This window comes from Euprymna scolopes, chromosome 19, assembly GCF_053919585.1.
Source record: "Euprymna scolopes isolate OS-2025 chromosome 19, ASM5391958v1, whole genome shotgun sequence".
NCBI classification, from domain to species: domain Eukaryota; kingdom Metazoa; phylum Mollusca; class Cephalopoda; order Sepiida; family Sepiolidae; genus Euprymna; species Euprymna scolopes.
In genome coordinates, this window is record NC_136500.1 from 117,875,702 (window position 1) to 117,891,019 (window position 15,318).

The following is a 15,318-nucleotide window of genomic DNA, read 5'->3' on the forward strand; positions in this document are numbered from 1 at the left end:
ATAAATGTAAATTCAAAATAACCAGTAACTCCAGATCCGACGAACAGATAATTCTATAACGGTAAAGAGACCGAATTTAATACAACTAGATTATTTACGATAAACCCTCCCACCCCACCCCACTGGCAATTATAGTGCTGTCCGGTATATATTTGATGATATTTGTTGTCCGAAATCTAAGTTGGGTGTACTTATTCCGAAGTACCTGTTTATCCTAATTACTTATAAATAAATGAGATAGCTTTAAGAAAATAATTTTTCTCTGCAGATAATACATTAGTTATTAAACTGATTTAAGTCAAAAAGATCAAATACTACCACTAGACATTATTAGATTTAATATAAATTAACACAAAACTTTAAAATAATAACTATTTTATTTATTTCTTTATCCGTGCATGAAAGTACTTTTGTGTACGGAATGAATAAAAGTATATATTAACCGAAACTATATACGTCCTATGGAATTGGGGGCGACTAATAATGCAATTTTCTGCATCTTAATCAATTAGGAAGTGAAATATTAGTGAGCAAAATTACAACGACCGCTATAATCACCAATAAAATTAATTACATAAAAATATATAAAATATTAACTACATAAGACTCAATTTTTTTTAATTCATAGTAATATATTACAAATACAATTTTTAAATGTATTATAAGATAATATCTATTTCTAACTAATTTTAACATGATAGCATACAGATAGTTTTAAAACTTTGTATATAATTTTTTATTTTTTATTTATCTTTTAATAGACTTACTTTCCATGACTCAATTAACTCTATGACGCGTGTTTAATCTCCATTTTCTTTCCCTTCTCTTTCTCAGAGATTCTAGACTAATGAAACCATATGACAGGCAGCGGATGGTCACTCTCTTCTTTTTTCTTTCTTCTCTTTCCCTTACGCGCAGTTTATTTTATCTTATTTCCTTTTCTCTATATCCGTATATTTCTCCCTCTTCTTCCTAGGTTAGTAAACATGTGTCAAGGCATTTACGCGTAAGAACGTGCATATTTAGGGGCGTGTGTGTGTATGTGTATGTGTGTTGCGTGTGTGTGTGTGTGTGTGTGTGTGTGTGTGTGTGTGTGTGTGTGTGTGTGTGTGTGTGTGTGTGTCTGTTGTTAAGTCTAGCTACCGGACAGCAGTTATAAGTATCATAATGTTCTTGTTGATTTTTTAAAAAATCCCTCCCATCCTCTCTATAAAATGTATTAAGTGGATTGCTACTACCACCCCCTCTGGTTTTTTGACAGTCGAGGCCCGATTCTTTTTCTTTCTTTATTTCAGTATCAAAAATGTAATTGTCTAGTTTAGATGCTTGAAAATACCATAAGGTTGAAATAAATTATTGCATCGACAATTATGTAATTTCCGTGTTATATTTTTATGTTATTGCTCTGTTTACCACATTGAGCTCTCATACCCGGATTTCCTCCTGGAATTATTCCATTAAAACACTATATATATATATATATATATATATATATATATATATATATATATATATATATATATATATATAATGTTCACGCGTCTCTGATTGAACATGACTGAGTTCTTTTTTGATTTTGTTGGATAACTTTTAGATTCGCCGAGTGGCCTTTTTATTTTGGCTGGCATATTGTGTATTATGGTGCTCAGTATTTGTTATTCGATCCTATTTTCCTCAAGTGCTTTCTATCGGTGCCTCCGATCGTCGCCAGGAGTGGTTGTTGTTGTTGTCAGTCTTTGTTTTTCTTTGAGGATAGGTGTATTCACTGTATTTATATTTAGTTCTATTTATTTATTTATTTTTATATTGGTTATAAAGATGGGTGCAGGGCAGGACTGCAGGATTATTTTTAATTTTTATTTTCTTAATATATATTTTATTTATTTAGTTATTTATTTATTGTTAGCTGTTGAATACGGTTAGTATATTTTTCCCAATATTAAACGAGGCTTGGTTAATAAGGGGCTGTAGTTTTTTAATTAGTATAGTTTCTAGTAATTTTAGTCGGCGTGCAATTATTAAGGTATTGCATTTTAGTATTGTTCCTATTTACAATGCCCCCCCCCCGGGACAGAGTTAGACACCAGGGTTGTTTTTTAACGTGGAGAAAAAGAACAAAAATTAAAATTGTCCCAGTCGTGAAGGATTTCTCCTCCACTGAGAGATAACAAAAAATTGAAGTGCAGCATAGAAGAACAGACACTACACTTTGATCTTGTTTATATATTTTATTGAGAAAGAAAAAATTGAACATAAAAAACGTACAAAAAATTCAATTCAACAAAATTAGGCACAAGGCCCTACAAGAAATTGGGAGGGGGAGGGTACAGGGTCTTTTTGACTACGTAACAGATGAGACTTTGAAGTCTTACTCTTGACTGGCAACATTTACCAAAATACCTCAATCACTCTGTGGATCCTAATCTAACTAATAACCCCAGCGTTCAATGTAAAATTTAACTATGTACAATTTGTATATTCATTTCTGTATGTTGTGTGTGCATTTTTTTTTTTTTTTTTTTTTTTTTTTTTTGTGTGTGTGTGTATGTGTGAGAAAATAAAGTTCGATTTACACTTTGATCTTGACCAAAAGACCAAGCAGCTCCTCCAGTTTTGTGATGTCTAAGAAATATATTATTTATTTAAAAGTGTCATTCGATTAATTTTGTTATTTTAAAAATAGGGGAAGCTGTCGATTTTTTTTTAAATTTCATTTTTTAATTTTTTTATCAATTTCATTTTCTATCTAATTTCAAATAAAAACGCGCCCCCTCATTAATAATTATTTTCATATTTAGAAAGATAGTCTTAACATAAGGAAGGATGTCCTTTCAAACTAATTTGTACTTTCACCTAACAATTTAATAAACAAAAGGATCATTTTATAGTGTAGAAAAAAATAAACAAACATTAAAAAATACAAACAGTATATTACAAATAAATGTTACTAAAGGCGAAAATACCTGTTCAACGTTAACTAGATAAGTTTTTTTTATACTTACATTGAAGTGCTTAATTACTTATCGGTGATAAGTTTACGTTAGAACAAAAAATGTCTATGGTCATTTTGAATTTTTTTATGGTCAACTACGGTTTTTTATGGTCAACTACGGTTTTTTATGGTCAACTACAGTTTTTTATGGTCAACTACGGGTTTTTATGGTCAACTACGGGTTTGTATGGTCAACTACGGGTTTTTGTGGTCAACTACAGTTTTTTATGGTCAACTACGGGTTTTTATGGTCAACTACGGTTTTTTATGGTCAACTACAGTTTTTTATGGTCAACTACGGTTTTTTATGGTCAACTACGGGTTTTTATGGTCAACTACAGTTTTTTATGGTCAACTACGGGTTTTTATGGTCAACTACGGGTTTTTATGGTCAACTACGGGTTTTTATGGTCAACTACAGTTTTTTATGGTCAACTACGGGTTTTTATGGTCAACTACGGGTTTTTATGGTCAACTACGGGTTTTTTATGGTCAACTACAGTTTTTTATGGTCAACTACGGTTTTTTATGGTCAACTACGGGTTTTTGTGGTCAACTACAGTTTTTTATGGTCAACTACAGTTTTTTATGGTCAACTACGGTTTTTGTGGTCAACTACGGGTTTTTATGGTCAACTACGGGTTTTTGTGGTCAACTACAGTTTTTTATGGTCAACTACGGGTTTTTATGGTCAACTACGGTTTTTTATGGTCAACTACAGTTTTTTATGGTCAACTACGGTTTTTTATGGTCAACTACGGTTTTTTATGGTCAACTACAGTTTTTTATGGTCAACTACGGGTTTTTATGGTCAACTACGGGTTTGTATGGTCAACTACGGGTTTTTGTGGTCAACTACAGTTTTTTATGGTCAACTACGGGTTTTTGTGGTCAACTACAGTTTTTTATGGTCAACTACAGTTTTTTATGGTCAACTACGGTTTTTTATGGTCAACTACAGTTTTTTATGGTCAACTACGGTTTTTTATGGTCAACTACAGTTTTATATGGTCAACTACATTTTTTTATGGTCAACTACAGTTTTTTATGGTCAACTACGGGTTTTTGTGGTCAACTACAGTTTTTTATGGTCAACTACAGTTTTTTATGGTCAACTACAGTTTTTTATGGTCAACTACGGTTTTTTATGGTCAACTACGGGTTTTTGTGGTCAACTACAGTTTTTTATGGTCAACTACAGTTTTTTATGGTCAACTACAGTTTTTTATGGTCAACTACGGGTTTTTATGGTCAACTACGGTTTTTTATGGTCAACTACGGGTTTTTGTGGTCAACTACAGTTTTTTATGGTCAACTACGGGTTTTTGTGGTCAACTACGGTTTTCTATGGTCAACTACAGTTTTTTATGGTCAACTACAGTTTTTTATGGTCAACTACGGGTTTTTGTGGTCAACTACAGTTTTTTATGGTCAACTACAGTTTTTTATGGTCAACTACGGTTTTTTATGGTCAACTACGGGTTTTTGTGGTCAACTACAGTTTTTTATGGTCAACTACAGTTTTTTATGGTCAACTACGGGTTTTTGTGGTCAACTACAGTTTTTTATGGTCAACTACAGTTTTATATGGTCAACTACGGTTTTTTATGGTCAACTACAGTTTTTTATGGTCAACTACGGTTTTTTATGGTCAACTACGGGTTTTTGTGGTCAACTACAGTTTTTTATGGTCAACTACAGTTTTTTATGGTCAACTACGGTTTTTTATGGTCAACTACGGGTTTTTGTGGTCAACTACAGTTTTTTATGGTCAACTACAGTTTTTTGTGGTCAACTACGGTTTTTTATGGTCAACTACAGTTTTTTATGGTCAACTACAGTTTTTTATGGTCAACTACAGTTTTTTATGGTCAACTACGGTTTTTTATGGTCAACTACGCTTAGTGAAATTATACAGATTTACCAATATGTTTTTACCAATATTTTTTTACCAATATTTTTTTACCAATATTTTTTTATGTAAATTTCTACTAATTTGATGGCCGATAAATGAGTACTTATTTGAAATAAAGTTTATAAAAAAAGAATTATAAAATCTAAAAAAACACAAAAATGAAACTAATTTTTTAGCGACATAATAGTAGGTACGGGCAAAAATGAGCGGGCAAAAATAGGGGGACTTAGTTTTGAAAACCGATTTATCATAATTTTTTTGTAGGTTTCTGACTACTTTTTGATTGTATTTTAAAGATTAGAGACTAAAATTAATTTCCTAAAGGAAAAAATATTTGTACACATGAAAAAAAAAAAAGTTATTAAAATGTTTTCACAGCGAGCTAACGAATTCAGCTAAATTTTGAAGTTAAAAAAAAAGTAAGTTGGTGCTTGAAGATAGCTATGTTGGCTAGTATGTACTCACGTTAGCCTGGGGCCAAAGCCCCCAGGCGATGTCTGCTGTAGTCAAAGCAGAGAGAGAGAGAGAGAGAGAGAGAGAGAGAGAGAGAGAGAGAGAGAGAGAGAGAGAGAGAGAGAGAGAGAACTTGTTGCCAGTTTCATGTTTTATACAGTTGGTTACGTAACTGAGAGCTGGCTTGTAATTGGACAAACCAGCCTGATTTAAATCTCGAGTTGCACGATTTCACCCCTGCCAATTATTGTAGCATTTTCAGCTGTTACACATTAGCAACTCAAATAAGAGGAAGGAATTGTACAAACGAAGAAGTCAGCCAAATGACAAAAATAGATTTGGACCAAGAAAATAAAGTATAACCGTATGATTACATTATGAAACCTTCAACATATTGTTATCAAACCGGACTTACGACTTAAACAACTCAATTCAGGCGTGCCATGTTTCACATAATCGTCAGCCAGTCGAGACGAGCATAGACTTTACTTGTCATGAGTTGTAGCCTCCTAGGCATTTACTCCGTCTATGAAAGGAAAGAAGCTAATTTCCAATAGCTGAGGTGTCCTCACTCGATAATAACAATAAGTGTTGCTAAGTTGCTGTTTCAATATTAAACATAAAATAGTTAAATGTGCTTTTTTATATGAGAGTCACCACTTATCAAGGCCCTAAGTCCACTTGAGGATAAAGATAAATGAATGTAAGGTTGTCTAGTTATCGTTAATGGTGTAAACTGTGAAGAATTTGATTATTTTTGGTGACAGCTCAACAAGAACTTGTTTACATTGGATTTGAAGGCAACCATGTTGTATTCAACCAGAAAGCAAATCAACAGACGGGCAGTTCTGGTAAAGAATCTTTGTACATAGAATCTGCGTTTAGATTTAAACACAGATAGAGAGTAGAGGAAATCGTACAGTGGTTGTAGGTAGTCGAGTGGTTTCTTGGTAAGGGGGGGTACCTTAGATTAAAGGTCAGTTGAACACTTGGAAACTGTGATAGAAAAATTCGACGTGCACTGCAAACCAAGAAAAAACCTAACTTTTCTCACATACCAATACTTGCCTTGCAAACAAAAAGAAACGCAGAGATTTGATAGGTGTGCCAGAAACTGACCTTACGAATGGATGAAATACATTGAATAATTCGACACCCTGTCTTTCCAAGCTTATAACTACTCGAAAAATGTAATTCAAATCCTAATTTTTTTTTCAATTAAAGGAGCAAGGACCAAGGTTTCATTAAAAAACGTAGTTTTTAAAAAAGAAGGGTTTAAACTTCGGACTTTACAGGTAAATTTCTAAAAAACACTTGTTTTTTATTTTAAATTTGAATATATTATTTATTGATCTTTTATCTTCAATTTGTGATATATAAAACTTTGGTGAGTAAATCAATTATTTACTTTTTAATAGACATTTCAAAATAGGGGGGCGTGAATTAATTCGACCTCCTGTCTTTCCAAGCTTATAATTATTCGAAAAATGTAATTCAAACCCTAATTGTCTTTTTCAATTAAAGGAGCAAGGACCAAGGTTTCATTAAAAAAAAAACAACAACAACGTGGTTTAAAAAAAGGTTTTAGATTTCGGACTTTACGGGTAAATTTCTAAAAAACACTTCATTTTTTGTTTTAAATTTGAATATATTATTTATTGATCCTTTATCTTCAATTTGAGATATATAAAACTTTGGTGAGTAGATTAATTATTTACTTTTTAATAGGCATTTCAAAATGGAGGTGGGCGTGAATTAAAAAAAACGTTTGTCTAAAATATTATATTCGGTTTATCGGAAAGAGCACAAAATTTCCCATTGACCCTGAAAATATCGTAAAAATAGAATCAATAGAAAAATTTTGATAGATTTTTAAATTTTTAAAATTGAAAAATACTTAAGTCGTAAAATTCAATTGATTTCATTACTGTTTTTTAAAAAATAAAAAAAATATTTCTATTACATTTTATACAGCTTTAATAGTTTATTTTGGAAGTATAATCCATAAAGAAAATAAACAACCCACTTTTAAAAGAGAAATTACGAGTTTTTTTTAATATTTTATTCGCAGTTTCGTGTTAGGGGTGTCAAAAATTCTCCCAAAATTCTGATACACCTAGAGATTTGATGAATATGTCACTGAACTACGACAAAAAGCAAGCAAATGCGAATTTGGAGAACCTACCGAGAGAGTAATAAAAGATATTCTTATCTGTGGCATTAAGGATAACATGCTTCGAGAAAGAATGCTGAGAGAACCGTCGTTGGATTTAGAAAAAGCAATTCAAGCAGGGCTCAGTGTCGAAAAAACTGTTGGTACGGGTTTAGGTTCTTCCAAGTCCCAAAACTACCGACCAGCTTTAATAATTACTAAACGTACAACAAGTATAAACGACAAGAATTTATTAACAAACATGAAAACCTGACAACACTGCAATTCAGAACATTAAGGTAAAAAGATTACTCACTTCAATAGTGGGGGTTTACGGGAGGAGTGAGGACTGTATTCTAGAGTTGTACTCTGCCTGTCCAACATTGTCTTTTAGGAGAAGAACTTTTTGCGTCCGTGCCTCATGTGTACGGACTTTCCTCTTTTTTTCTCAAGGGACCTCACTCCCTACCCTACACCGGTAATCCGGTGCTCTTATTTATTTCCCTACAGTACCCCCCCCCCAAAAATACGGAGTACCTGAAATAAATGGGCAACATTTTTAATTTTATTTAAACCGTCACAAAATTTTTTAAATGTGCTGGCCATCTGACATGTCTACCTGACCGTGTCTTTTTCTTTTCTACTTTCTGAAGCGTCATATCTACCGGCATGGCGTTTGGGGGTGATACTTTCAGATATGTCTCTTCCAGTGCTGCGGGTTTTAACCTGTCTACCGAAATGTTTTGTTCCTCATTCTTGATAAGCACCTTGAAAAACTTATTTTGTCTCTCCACAACCTTAAAGGGGCCACGATACGGCGGTTGCAGGGAATGCCTCCTTTCCGTATCACGGATAAAGACGTGCGTGTAAGTCTCTAAACCCTTAGGTACATATGGGACCATGTTCCTATTCGAGCCTGAGGGAGAATATGCTATCTTGGCCATTTTTGTTGTTAGCCGGTCGACAAACGCTGTCATATCCATAACTTTTTTTGGTGCTTCAAAAAAATATTGTGCTGGCAATCGCAATGTGGTTCCATATAGAGCCTCCGCTGCTGAGCACTCCATATCTCTTTTCACCGTTGTCCGCAGTCCCAACAATATTAGTGGCAGATGTTCTAACCACCTTGTATTGTCCGTAAGCTGTGCCCGTAAGGAGGCTTTCAGACTGCGATGTAGTCGCTCGACCATGCCGTTTGCCTGGGGGTGATAAGCCGTGGTGTGTATACTCTTGGTGCCCAAAAGTTTTGCAAGTTTATGAAAAAGGTCTTACTCAAACTGTCAACCTCTGTCTGATGTAACATTTTGTGGTACACCGAATCTGGCCACCCAGCCAGCAAGGAATGTCCTGGCAGTTGTGTATGCCGTCATGTCTGGCATCGGTAGAGCTTCAAACCATCGTGAGAATCTGTCGATACATGTCAGCAGATAGCACTGACCTTCACATGTCGGAAATGGTCCGGTGATGTCGATATGAATGTGTTGAAATCTCTCATCTGGAACTGGAAACGTGCCTAGAGGAGCCTGCGTGTGACGACCGACCTTGGCTTTTTGACACTCCATACACGTTTTCGCCCACGCTCTTGTATCAGCTTTTATTCGCGGCCAGACATATCGGTCTGTTAGTAGCCTTACAGAGGCATTGGCCCCTGGATGCGATAGACCGTGTACTGCCTTAAATATGCCTTTGCGTAGCGATGCTGGAACGTATGGTCGCAGTTTGTTTGTGCTTGTGTCACACACAACTTTTGTGTGGCTGGTAGGGTTGGTAATTGTCACTAGGTTCAATGAAATTGGATTATTCTGCAGGAGATTTTGTAAATGTTCATCCTTCTGTTGTTCTTTAGACAAGGTGTTGACGTCAATTGCCGGCTGCAACAGGAAGGAATTAATTCCCCGCGATAAGGTGCCTGCTGGGATGTTGTCTGCTCCCTTGATGTGCCGGATATCCGATGTCAATTGAAGGATATAATCCATCTGGCGAATCTCTCTGGGAGAATATTTGTCCGAGGAAGACTGTAAAGCGCCTAACAGGGGTTTGTGGTCCGTGAGGATATGGAACTGCTGACCTTCCAAGAGCTGCCGGAAATGGCGTATCGCGGAGAATGCAGCTAACAGCTCTCTGGAAAATGTACTATAGCGTTTCTCAGTCTCTGTTAATTTTTTTGAGAAAAAGGAAATGGTTTCCAGTCCACATCACATTTTTGTTGTAGGACCGCTCCAATTCCAATTGCGGATGCATCCACTGCTAGGCACAGCTCCTGGTTGGGTTGGATGTGAGACAATTTTGCAGTCTCTTGCAACGTAGCCTTGATCTTGTTGAATGCTTCTACCGCGTGCTCTGAAAATACAATGTCACACTTCCTCACATTTGTCAACAAACTTGTCAATGGTAAAAGTACTTGTGCACAGTGAGGTAAGAACCTACGATAAAAGTTTATCAGCCCCAAGAATTGACGCAGCTGCCTCATTGTGGCAGGGATGGGGAAATTTTGAATGGACTTGACCATCTCTGGTGATGGGGATATTCCCCCCTCTGAAATATGGTGTCCTAAAAAAATTACTTCGGATTGACCAAAAGCACATTTTAATGGGTTTAGGACTATCCCATATTGCTTCAAACGTTCGAAGACCTGTCGCACATGACCAATGTGTTCCTTTCTAGTTTGGCTAGCAATAAGTACATCGTCAATATATGCACAGACGAATAGCAAATCTGACAACACCTGGTCTATGAACCGTTGGAATGTTTGTGCTGCATTCCGCAACCCAAAAGGAACTCGCATGAACTCGAACATCCCGAATGGGGTGATGATAGCCGTTTTAGGAATGTGTTCGGGCTCCACCGGTATTTGGTGATATGCTCGAATTAAATCCAATTTTGTAAAAAAACGGTTATTTTGAGCCACTGCTGTCACGTCCTGGACATGTGGTACTGGGTATCTATCTGGTTTAGTGACTGCATTCAGTGCTCTGTAGTCCCCACATGCCCGCCATGTGTTAACACCTTTGTTGACAAGATGAAGAGGTGAAGCCCATTCGCCCTTTGAAGGGCGAACTATGCCTAACTTCATCATTTGCTGAAATTCAGCCTTGGCTGCTGTTACTTTTCTGGTGCTAAGCGCCTAGCTTTGCTATGGACGGGCGGACCCTTTGTTTCGATATAGTGTATGGTGGAGTGTGGCAAAACGTCCCTATGGAAAGAAGGCACTGAAATTTAAGGGTATTTCTTCAAGAGACTCAGAAAATCGTTATCCTGGTTTGCATGTGCCACTGCTGGACACAATGGAGTACCAGTCCTAACTACCCCACATGCTGTGAGATGCGTTTCTGGATCTTTCAGACACTGGCCTGTTATATCCACCACCAAACCGAACGCCTGTAAAAAATCGGTACCTAAAATAGCACTGTCTACATCCGCCACTATAAAAATATGGGTAAATGTTCTATGCAGGCCTAAATTAAGGTCCATACACTTCTCCCCATATGTGTGTATTAACGAGCCATTCACAGCTCGTAGTGTGAATTTACAGGGAGGGGATTTCTTGTCGGCTGCAGTCGCAGGAATGAGAGACACCTGTGCCCCGCTGTCCACCAAAAAGGACGTACCTGAGTTTTTGTCCACCACATACAATAGGCGGCCTGAATGAGATGCACCGACAGTTGATGCCGCATTCTTCTGTCGGTTTAAGCTTTTCCCGAACTCTTGTAACTACACGGTGGGATACAGGAATTTGCCTTCTCCCCAAATCTCTTGTGCTTCCAGCAAATGGTCCTATCCTGCCTCCGTTCTCTGGAGTGGCTGCGCGCATCCCCCGCCTTTGCTTATTCTCAAGGGTAAGTCTCGCGATGTCCTCCGCCATTTTGTTCATGCGAGCTTCCAATCTGGTCTGTCCCTCCATTAGTTTGGAGAGTAGCTCGTCTTTCTCCGATGTCTGAACGCCAGCCACCGTTGACGACCGTGTTGACATTATATCGGCAATATGGTCGGCTATCTCAGCCACTCGTTCCACTGGCATAGATTCATCTTGTGCAGCTATTACCACCTTATACTCGGTTGGTATGCGCTGTAGGAAGATGTGTTTGGCAATATTATTGTCCATTGTCCCTTCAGCCAACTTCAGCAGGCGCTTTAGAAACTGTGACGGCGTGCTATCCCCCATCGTTTCCTGTTCTAATAATTGTGAGATTCGCCTGTGTGCTGAAACTGACACAGCAGTTGTCACTCTTTCTCGTAGGGTGTCATATGGTTTCTCCGTGGGAGGAGATATAATTAGGTCTCTCACCTCGACGATAACATCCTGAGGTAATATAGTCGCCACATGGCAAAACTTTTCAGTCTGTCCTGATATCGTTTTCTGCCAAAAATATAAATCTAGCTGTGCGAAAAACAAAGCAGGGTCATTCCATACATTCGTTGGAATCAGACTGAATGTGGGCGACGCCATTTCACATTTATTTATGATTTTTATTATTATTATTATTATTATTATTATTATTTATTTTTATCTTATTTATTTATTTATAGCGACAGTTAGCTAGATGACACCGTATAGTAGTAATAGTAGGTACAGAGCAAGAGGAAGACGAAGTGTGACGTAGTGTTCACATCAGCCAATCACGAGACTGGCGCCGCGTGCAAATTGAAGAAGACGCGGTCGGCCATATTTGTTGTGCGAGAAAAATGTGAATATCCCAATGAAAGGGTAACGATACTTGTATAAAATAAATCTCGGCACAAAAACGTAACTAGTCATTATTTCTTTATTTTTTTATTTTTAACTTACGTACGTAAATGTTTTGTTTATTTATTTTTAACTACTCTGACGCCGGGATTCATGTTATGGATTATTTTTATTTAAAAATAAACTTTAATTTTACGCATTTTCCTTTTGTTATTAAAACATAAAAAAAACGTTGCTTTGCGTATTCTATGTTGCTAGTTGGGGTCACCACTGTTGGTACGGGTTAAGGTTCTTCCAAGTCCCAAAACTACCGACCAGCTTTAATAATTACTAAACGTACAACAAGTATAAACGACAAGAATTTATTAACAAACATGAAAACATGAAAACACTGCAATTCAGAACATTAAGGTAAAAAGATTACTCACTTCAATAGTGGGGTTTACGGGAGGAGTGAGGACTGTATTCTAGAGTTGTACTCTGTCTGTCCAACATTGTCTTTTAGGAGAAGAACTTTTTGCGTCCGTGCTTCATGTGTACAGACTCTCCTCTTTTTTTCTCAAGGGACCTCACTCCCTACCCTACACCGGTAATCCGGTGCTCTTATTTATTCCCCTACAAAACGAAGAGACACTCTAAAATACTGGCCACGTCAGACACAGAAAATATATCGCTAATTCGGGACATGAAGAAAAACAGAACAACCAAAAACAAGATGTCTTCCCCTGCAACGTTTAAACGAGAAGACAAAAGGCCCGCCAAAACACAGTACTGGATCGAAAAGCGTACCTATTGCTCCGGTTCGCACCAGAAAAACAACTGTCCTGCATACAACAAAACCTGTACAAACTGTAGAAAAAGGGGCATTATTCACTAATATGTCGAACAAAAAAGAAAATATTATACAATGTCGGACAATCATACAATTCAGACCACGAGGAGTCAGATCAGTTTAACTTGAACGCCATATTGAAAAAAAATATACACGAGCTCTAAACTGACAAGTTGAAAATAAAACTACAAGGTAATGAAACATTTAATAATATTAAAATTGATACAGGAGCTGAAGTGAATGTAATACCAGTAAAGATTTACATCACAATAAAACCTAAACCTAAATTAACGAAAACGACGATAACACTAACTGCATACAATAGTACAAAAATTCCGATAATAGGAAGCTGCATGATACGGCTACAAAACAAAGACATAGAAATAAATACCCAGTTTATCGTACCAGATACTAATCCAAATGCGGTAATTAGTGCAAACGCAGTGGAAAATCTGGGATTGATAAAAAGAATATATGCAATAAATAAGACTGATATAGAAGCCCTAATAGGAAGATACCAAGATTGCTTTGGTGACATCGGAAAATTACTCGTCACTCACCACATAACTATAAACCCAGATATAAAACCCGTTATAAATCCCCCAAGAAATATCCCATTTGGCATGAAACCAAAATTAAAAAAGGAATTTGAGAAAATGACAAAAATGGGAATAATAAAACCCACTAAAGAACTTCTAATGCACCATGAAATACCAGTAACACCATGGACGAAAGTTGCGACAAACGTTTTTTATTCATACAATAAAGCATGCAGTAATAATAGACTACACAACGAGATACTTTGATATCCACAAACTTGATGACTGTAAATCATGCACAGTGAACAAGAAAATAAAAACAATTTCGCAAAATTTGTTTTCCACAAATAGTGATCAGCGACAATGGACCTGAGTTCGCATCATCAGAATTTAAACAATTTTTGCTAAAGATTGGGATTTCAAACACATCACGACAAGTCCGAACTATTCACAATCCAATGGACTAGTAGAAAGAAATATACAAACTATAAAAAGGACACTAATAAAATCATTTGAAAGCAACCAAGATCCATATCTAGTAATGTTAGAACTACGGACATCCCCATTGAAAGATAAATCGTCGTCGCCAGCCCAAAAAACTAATGAAAAGAACGCTTAGGACAAACCTTCCCAACATCATGTATATTAAAGCAATGAATAGGCATTAAGTAGATAAAAAGTCTAAAGAACTACCAACACTAAGCAAAGACGAAACTGTTCATATTGGCCCCCAAGGAAAATGGAACCTGAAATGTAAAATTGTTAAAAACTAAAAGAGCCCCGGTCGTATTTAGCAAAAACGGAACAAGGAAAATATTTAAGACGTAACAGGCGTCACCTCTTAAAAACAAATGAAAATCCAAACACGCAAAGTTACATACGACTATGAAAACATATGTAATAAAGAAATTAGTCCAAGACAAGCCGTACCACAAACGGGCACGGAAAAGAAAACAACAACAATAAACTTCACTACGAGAGGAAGAACAATTAGGCTTCCAGTCAGATACAGACACTAATTAAATACATATAAAATAGAAATGAAACCTTTTTTATTTTTTAGTAAAAAACGAAGCCAGATACAGACAATAATTAAATACATATAAAATAAAAATAAAACCTTTTTTATTTTTAGTAAAAACTCGTGTTACATCAAGTAACACGAGTTATCTCCCCTTGACTGGGATTACTCCCACTATCACCGTTGCCTGCAACCTCCCACCACACAATCAGTAGCAAAAACTACTAATGTTTGCCTCAGACTTTTGAAGGGCTTCTTCAGACGACAAAGTAGACGGAGAAGAAGAGGTAGCGATTGTGATAGGAAGCTCCTCCTTATCAACCGGGTAGCTTTCGGCTATATGGGTTAATATGGAGTCAAAAGGCTGCCTACCAAACTTTCGCCTCCACATAAACTCAATAAGATATGTGTCCAAAAGTTCCCGGTTGGTACCGCATTCACGTTTATTTCGTTGCTTGGCTTCCTTCCACATCCGCTCCACATGATTTTTGTGGTTGCCTGTGTTACGGGATCGACAAAATTCAAGCTGTGGTTCACCGTCAAATGGTGATACCCATCTCCTCCCACTTTGCTATAAGCCCTCCAACAGTCTGATACGACCGTCGTCCCCGGCAAAACGTATTTTTTTATTAGTGGGGAAGGAGGGTTTCGGCGTTCCTATTTGGTACAGTGATCAAGAAACCCTCCTTTTCGGTGGGGTCGTATCCACCGAAGACCCAGACCACCGGTG